The sequence below is a fragment of the Sesamum indicum genome, linkage group LG5 (genome assembly GCF_026168435.1).
Source record: "Sesamum indicum cultivar Baizhima isolate 11 linkage group LG5, ASM2616843v1, whole genome shotgun sequence".
In the NCBI taxonomy this organism is placed as follows: Eukaryota; Viridiplantae; Streptophyta; class Magnoliopsida; order Lamiales; family Pedaliaceae; genus Sesamum; species Sesamum indicum.
Window position 1 is genome coordinate 20209226 of NC_142661.1, and position 8683 is coordinate 20217908.

General features: G+C 33.1%; 1 long non-coding RNA gene across 3 annotated transcripts; it reads right to left on the reverse strand.

Annotated features, from left to right (window-relative positions):
- Positions 1-3059: 3059 nt before the first annotated feature.
- Positions 3060-8281, reverse strand: LOC110011985 (uncharacterized). 3 transcript variants are annotated; one of them, XR_016065637.1, is made up of 5 exons: positions 8122-8281; positions 7581-7715; positions 7171-7257; positions 6456-6528; positions 3060-3283 (listed from the first exon to the last, which is right to left on the reverse strand). It is a non-coding gene; the product is annotated as an uncharacterized LOC110011985 (long non-coding RNA). The 3 variants fall into 3 exon arrangements; XR_016065639.1 differs by having other exon boundaries at positions 6439-6528; XR_016065638.1 differs by having other exon boundaries at positions 6318-6528.
- Positions 8282-8683: the final 402 nt, after the last annotated feature.

The following is an 8683-nucleotide window of genomic DNA, read 5'->3' on the forward strand; positions in this document are numbered from 1 at the left end:
GCCGAAGTCGGTTTGGTTGCAGCCCTAGTTCTTGGTAGTGTCGAAAAATATAAATATAAAAAAGAAACTCGTATTATTTTACTACAAATTTCTTTACTTTTAACTCATATTAGATAAAATTAATAAAGATTATTATGTAAAAAAGCGTTAAAAAGGTATTTTTGAAGTCTCGGACTTCTTGATGCCCTAAACAAATAAACTTAACGAGCTCGTATGTTTTATAAACCAATACTGTCAAGCATATATAAATCTTACAATTAAAAACATATGCATACAATTCCTCGAAATTTAGGTATTTTCTTTGTTGTTATTTTAATATTCTTACCTCATGAAAATTAAGATTTTTCTCAATTTTATTGAATTTTCTATTCTTGCCCTTCAATATAAATTTCATATTTCTAAAAGAAGTACAATCTTAGGGCCAAAAAAAAAATAACAATCTTTATTGCCTTAGATAAAAAAAAAACAAGTACAATCTTTCAGATAGTACAGAAAATGCCGAAGTTCTATAAATAAAGTGTTCTAATTTATATAAAGAAAAGCCTCGAAAACCCATGAGGCTCATACTCGGAAGACAATCCGAGACAAGTTCTTCCTTATGAAGCAAGTTCAAGACAGCTTTATCAGGCGAAACTCTTTTCTTGATATCAACGTCACTGGAGTTGTATGATCTGCTAATTCCATTACATCAGTCGACGATCAATATTAACTTAAGCCATGCTTTCGAAGGCAATTTAATGTCAGCCTGAAGAAAACAAAAAACGAGAGACATTAACAGCAATGTATACCACAATTATAATAATCTATGATCTATCCATACTCGTTTATTAAGACTCAAGGCTCTAGGGTCTATTTGGTTTTTCAGTTCTATGCTTACCGAAATAACAGCGTCCCACTAAGGACGAAGCGAGAAACTAAAGGTTGAAATATGAATTTAAACACCCAACTAAAACTGTTTCACATTGATTGTTTACAAAAATGTATTTTGACATCATCCAGAACCAAAGTTGTGTATCTGTCTCTTCCTCATTGTGATTTTTTAATGAAAAAGAAATCTTTGTCCCTATCCATTCCCTCTCTACCAATTTTTTCCCATATTTAAAATTCAAGAAATGACAAACCATTGTATTCAAGAAATTTTATTGCAGTGCTCACAGAGGACACTACGTTTATCCACAGGTCCCTTGTGTCGCATGAATTGTCGAGGTCCTGTATTAGAGGCAGAATACCTTTGGTCGTATGCTTTCATGGCATATCCTTCCCCTATACCAGAGTATTCTGAGTTCACCATCCTTTGTCTCTCAACTCGTAGCACCATGTAATTTGCTTTGTTGACGAGCGGAAGAGGTTCTAGAACCAAAGTCTGACTACAAATGTTATTGTAGGAGTCATTCAAACCCATCAAAAACTGTATTAGTTGGTTTGCATCGTTTTCTTCCGCCTTGGTTTTGTTACATCCGCAAATGCAAAGGCCACATGAACACATTGCTGGTGGCATGAGGCATAATAATTCATCCCAGAGTTGTTTCAATTTTGTGTAGTAACCAGTTACGCTCATATTACCTTGAAGATAGAACTAATTTCGCGTTGCAGCTTGTACAGCAGAGTTTCGTCACACTCACCGTACCTAGCTTCAAGATCCAACCAGAGATTTCTATAAGAACTTGCATACAGATATGCGTTTACCAAGTCCTTGGAGATGGTGTTCAAAATCCATGTCCGTACTATACAGTCTGTAATCCTCCACTGTCTGTGCTGAGGAGTCCCAATCGTAGGCTGTAGTCCTATGTCGTCGATAAATGCCAACTTATCTTTGCTTTCTAAAGCTATCCTTATAGACCTACTCCAGGATAGCCAATTGCTCCCATTGAATGGAGTAGAAACCATTACCATGTGATGATTCCCAGTTCCATTTTCTATGGAAGGAATGGCATGTGTGTCAGTTGATGAGCTCACCATTCTCATCAAATGAAAGGTTCAGATGAGTGAAATTGATCGTTCAAAGCACTTCGTATGCAGAGACCATCAAGATGATGACTCTGATACCATGATAAAATTAGGCATAAGCCCCATGGTTACTGGGTTACAGAGCAAGAAATGGAGAGGACTGAAGTTGTGTTTTCATTCATTCAACGGGAACTGGTACAGCTTCAGTTTAAATACAGATACAAAGGCGGTGAAGAAGAAACTGTGTAACTAACTAAAGCAGAAATAACAACTCAGATTCCAAATCAGTTGCCACCTAAGCCACTAATGCCAACTAATGAAAGTGTAAAGCACAACTAATAAAAGTGTAACCAAGGAAAAACACGACTTCTTCACTGCAGAACCAGAGTAGCAGAAACAGAGTTAGGAGAAGAAGATGTTGCAGTCCGTGAAGGAGATGGAGCTTGAACTGAATTCAACAGGTTCTACCAATCTCTTCCTCACATGTGGAGTGATGGGATACACATTAGGAAATTCTTACATTCATGGGTCTGCAGAGCAAATGCTTTTCTTGTAGTACATTCTTTTGACTGCAACCCATAAATATGGATATGATTGGGTTAAATAGATTATTGCTGAGATCATAAAAAGACAGGACAGAGGCTGGTGAATGAGAGGTCCATTGGGAAGATCCATGTTTTAAGTGTATTCAAGGTTATTATTAGTTGTTTGTCGTGCTTATGCATGTAAATGAAATGCTTAAATTAATTGCTTTGAACTACAAGTTGTCTAATATTTCTCTATTCAACTATGAATTATAGGGATTGCTTTATTTGGTTCCGTACTTGCTTAATAAGTTGAGCTATGCCATAATAATTACATAAACCCTCATTGATGTGGTGAACTCAGCCACAACGAGATCAACTACACTTTGATGGTGCAACACTATCTTTTACTTGTTTCTTGCAATTACTACTTTCTTGGATCCAGCGCAACAAGTTATTTGATATGCTTGATAAATAATGCTCTCTTTCCACTACTTATGTTTAAGTCATATAGACATATTTCTAATACTTTGTAAGTGGTGTTGCGTCACATTAAAAATTGAAGGAATATAAAATAAAAAAAGGAACTTGATCACAAAGGCTTTTTCCACTGAAGACCAAAAGTACTACAAACAAAGTATTCTTTATTTACAATAGGTCAAATTTGTTCTACAGATAATGGATGTCGATGTCCCGAAAAAGAAACCGCAAGGCTTTGTGTGTGTCATGAAAGCTAGTGTGTTATTGTGAAGCAAGTTGACGACTAGATCATTTGGCTAACACTTGTGGGGATCATCTTCACTAGCATTACCCTGCACATAATCAACAATATCAGTATCGTTTAAAGTATGTAAGGAGCAAAATGCATAATGTATCTATCTATACACATCTATTACGATTGAAGGCTCTAGAGTTTGTATTTGGTTTTTCAATTATGTGCTTACCAAAATAACTTCATCTCGTTAAAAACTGTGCGGGGAAATTTAAGAATTGAAGTAGGAGATTCAAACACTCAATTGTTTCACATTGACCGCTAAAAAGAATGTGCTTTTTGACACTATCTAGAACCACATGATAACCTAATGTATCTATCTCTTCCTCTCTACCATTTTTCTAACCAAAGATGCAACCTTTGTCCCTATCTAGTTATTCTCCACCGATTTTTTTTTCCATATTTTAAAATTCAAGAAAGGGTGAAACCATTGCATTTTTTCTTTGTATACTTCAAATCCAAAAAATGTACGTGATTTCTATGAAATCTTCACATTCTCAACATTCTAACTCGGAAGTAATGGGATTATGAACGTTGAGGTCAGTTTAAATATGAAGAATGCAAGGTAGTTCGAAGTTGACGCCTAAAGAGGAGATAATCCTCCACTATTTTTGTTAATTTATTCCCAAATTATTCATTATGTTAGGTTTTATCCAATTTGCTTTTTCAAAACCTTTTGATTGTCATACATTTAAAATTTTTGCACAAATTGTACAGAAACACCATATTGGTCCATGTCGACATCCAAAACTTTGCAGGTGTATCATAGTAAAATTTGTTGAAAATCACTACTACGCAACCACAAATTAGTTTATTTTTGAACTTCAAAAATAAAATATCATACACTACACGGTAAAGCGGTTGTCTAGATGCCAATCTCATTGTTTATTTTTAAATTACTTGTACACCTTTCATCTTAAAAGATTTGTTCCCACATCTTGGCGAGTAGCAATATAGGTAATGCATGTATTTCTTTAAGTATTATCAATACAATTATTTATCACAACAAAAAAGTTAATTATACACTTTTTTGGAATTCTAAAGAAAAAAAAAATTCATTTATTCAAAAGTAATAAATCGAATGCACTTCAAACTTCAAAGGGTTCCTAAGAACACAAAAACTGCTTTAAATGATAATAAAAAAAATTTCATTTGTTCAAAAGTAATAAATCGAATGCACTTCAAACTTCAAAGGGTTCCCAAAAATACAAAAACTACTTTAAATGACAATAAAAATCAATTAATGATTTATGTGAAAATAAAAACATGTGACTTTTTTAGGCACTTATCCACAAACAAGTAAATGAAGTACATCGATATACTTATTAAAATTGCACAAAATATTCAAACTTTGTAAATTTATCATAAAAATTTGTGCATTTTGATACTGATTTTGAAAACATGAGTTGATAACACAAAGCACTTGACAAGAGAAAACAAATTTTAGTAAAAGAATAAAAAAGAAAACAATTTTTTTTAGAAATATACTATGGTTGATTACTCAATAAAACTAAAAAAATATTCCCATATCTAGTATTAATTTGTTCATTAAAAAATATTTATCAAATGTTTGAGATTACGTATATTTACAAAATTCACAAAATCTTCTAAAAAAATTTTAATTGGCATCTAGACAACCGCTTTACGCTTTAGCATAGTATTTAATTTCCCAAAGTCCACAAAATAAAATAACTCATAGTTGGATAATATAGAGTTTCCGATATTTTTCTATGATACACCTGCAAACATAAGATGTTAAACATGAACCAACATGATTTCTGTAAATTCATACAATAATTTTAAATGTATAACAACAAAAAATTTCAAAACAAGCTCATGAAGAAAACCCAACAAGATGAATTAATCAAGAATAAATTTACAAAAAAAGGGGAGATTCGTTCTCCAATTTAGGTCTCAACTCTATACTTGCACCATTCACATTTCAACAGCCTCAAGCATTCCCAATCCTATTCTTTCCGAGTCAAAATGATGGTCACGTGAGTTTTTCAAAGAAATCAGCGCACAAATTTGGATTTGAAGTTTACAAAGTATAAATTTAATGGTCTCAGCCTCCTTGATTTCAAAATATGGGAGAAAAGTCGGCAAGGAAGAACAAATAAGGACATTGGTTTCTTTTCGGTTAGAAATTTGACGAGAGGAATATGAAGATACACAAGTTAACATTAGGTTCTAAAATATCATCAAAAAGCATACTTTTAGCGGCCAAAATGTATCCCAATGAGTGTTCAAATCCTACTCAACCCTTTTGATTCCCACACAATTTTTAGCAATATAAAGTTTTCCGGCAACACAGAATTTGCAAAACCAAATCCAAAGCCTTCAACCTTTAATAAACGAGTACACATAACCTATAATACTATTAATATGCTTCACTTGTAGAATCAAATATATGCATGCTACATGTGTTAGGCCACCATTTTTAATTGCAGAATACATACTTTTGGAATTTTCTAATGATGACTCGTCATATCTGTCTGATGCTCTTTGGGACTTGAAACATGCTAGACGATTCACAATTTTAATGGCACTAGCAAGACATAGACAATGACAATATTGCTAACAATAAGCTTGCAAATAAAATAATTGCTAATAAATAGTATGACATCTCTATTCAATAAAATGATTGCTAACAATAAACATGCTAATAAGGCAGAACTACGAATAAACCAAGACATAGAAGATAACAACAACATAAATACATGTGGCATTCTCCAATTCAAAGGCATAATATGCAACAGAAATTGACTGGTAACAAAGATAATAGTAGATAAAACAAAGTAGTAATTTACAATTCACAATTTTAATGGCACTAGCAAGACATAGACAATGACAATATTGCTAACAATAAGCTTACAAATAAAATAATTGCTAATAAATAATATGACATCTCTATTCAATAAAATAATTGCTAACAATTAACATGCTAATAAGGCAGAACTATGAATAAACCAAGACATAGAAGATAACAACATAAATACATGTGGCATTCTCCAATTCGAAGGCATAATATGCAACAGAAATTGACTGGTAGATAAAACAAAGTAGTAACTTACTGCTCCTAAAGTAGTAGACTCCCAGTTGCCGATCAAAGCCAAAACTTTTTCAAACCAAAGTGCTAGTGAAGGAAGGATCACTAGCAGCTAATTGCAGAAAACTTGCGAAAACATCACTAACCTCTCACACAGACTTACCAATTCAAGGCCAATAGACTGATGGCTTGCAGTCTCAAGTTTGGTTTCCACTATCAACCACCAAATGGGAATCCTATGTGAAAACATGCAAATGTGATTAAATTCCATTACAAGAAGGGAAAGACCTAAACCCAAAAAAACAAAAGAAAGACTAGATAAGCATATGGCTAAGCAAGAGGATAGAAGAATAAAATCAAAAAACATCTCACAATATTCTTGTGTTAAATATAGTGAAGATTTTTAAAATTTCAATGCATGCATAAATCTGAAATGTTTACTTTTAACAAATAAAATTATCATTTCGTATTTAAAGAGTGGAGATATACAGTGTAAACAAGGAAATAAACAAGGAAAACACGTGATATGCTCATGCCAAACATACATCAACAGAAATTTTCACGAAGGAACTTACAACTGCTACAAACATCATCATTTTCTCAAAATCCTTTCAAGAGCCCATGAAAAATAGTCTCGAGACTTCAAATCATTACAGCCAAATGGGGAAAAGAAACAACAAAGGAATTAAAAAGACAAAGAATAACATTGCACTGAAGACGCATGAAATTTGTAGAAGGAATATCGATCAGTAACAGAACATATATAGAACCTTGAGCCCTTTTCTTTATTTTCTTAGTATCTCAAAGTTTGAACATCTAAAATTTAAAAATGAATTAAGAAAAGGAAGAAAAGGGATGGGGAGAGTTCATACATATACCTTGAAACATAACCTAGGTGAGCAGGAGCCAAATCGTTAGTGAAGACCAGTTTTGACGAGCCTTGTTCAAGGTTTCTGTCTCCCTCTCTGAGAAATAAAAAATTTCAGCAAGAATCCAAAGGAAAAAAAAAAAGAAAATACAGTAGCCCAGATACATTTTCCTTACATGAATGAGAACAGGGATTGACAAGACAGTGCTCCACTGTACAAGGAAAACTCATTGGCGAAAAACCGAAGGGGAGTATTTTATAGCAGATATAACCAACTTTGCTAAAATTCATGTACTTTTACAACTCTACTTTTATTTAGTTGAGGGTTAATAAGAAAGATGCAGTGATGGAAATTGTCTTGATTTTATAATGTGTAGAAAAACGTAGAACATTGAAATTAGGGCAATGAAAAGAGGTTGCCTTGACGGTGGCGGTTCATGTGTCCCCCAAGGGCTTGAGACTTGCAGAACTTGAGGGAACAAAACCTGCACTCGTAGACCTTCCCGGCCTCATCTTTTCCCTCCTTAGCGCCGCTTCTCTTTTTCCTGAAGCCTCCTGCAAATATGCCAATTAAATCAACTTTGATCCGAAACTTTTTTCAAGAAAGGTAGAGAGAATCTGAATCAAGATTTTGGGGGGAATTTGTTGATTAATTGAAGATTTGAGCAAGAGAGTTATCAGTTTTATTGCACAAGCAAAATATCTTCGCAGAAGAAACAAAAATTGATATCAAAAGTTTCTGAGAAGCACAAAAACACAAGAATCAAATTCTGAAAACTGTTCCCTTTTCGTAATCCAGGGCATAAGGGAAGGGATTACAGAATTTCAGAAAATTTCATTGACTGATCAGTTGTAATCTTGGACAGCAGGGTTTCATCCTTTTTTTTTTACTTTTTGCTTAACTTCAAGAAGATGTAATTAAAAAACCGCAGGCAATAGTACTAAAGACAAAGTAATGTACCAGCAGACGAGGAGCTGTCCTCTGAGGCCTGTATACCATCTTTAGTGTAATCTTCGGGTAAGTTATTGAGGTTTAATGGATTTCCCTCTGGTCTCCTGGAAAAACAAGAACAAAGAGAGGGAAAGTTGAGGAAAGTGATCAAAGACTTTGAAAAGATGAAATCATAACAAATGTTAGTGTGTAATATATAGTGGGCCAATCAACGGTAAATGGCCCAATCAACGGTAACATTTATAAAAATTACCCTCCAACGGTAACATTTGCTTGGAAATTCAAATTAAAAATAAATTTGAGACCGTCTTTCTTGTCTCAGAATTGAAGGATTTTCCGCTAAAATAAATTCGAGAGATTTCTTTCTTTATTTTATTCAGTATTTATCAAAAAAGATATTGAATATACTTCAAAAAATAAAAGATAAAAAATAATATACTTCAATATTTTTAATTCTTTAACCACAAAGTTGTCAAATAATATTACTAAGATCTCTTTTGGATGAAATCCAATAATTTTTTTTTTTTATCTAAAAAATATATTATATTTGATTTGGCATAATAAAGCTCAT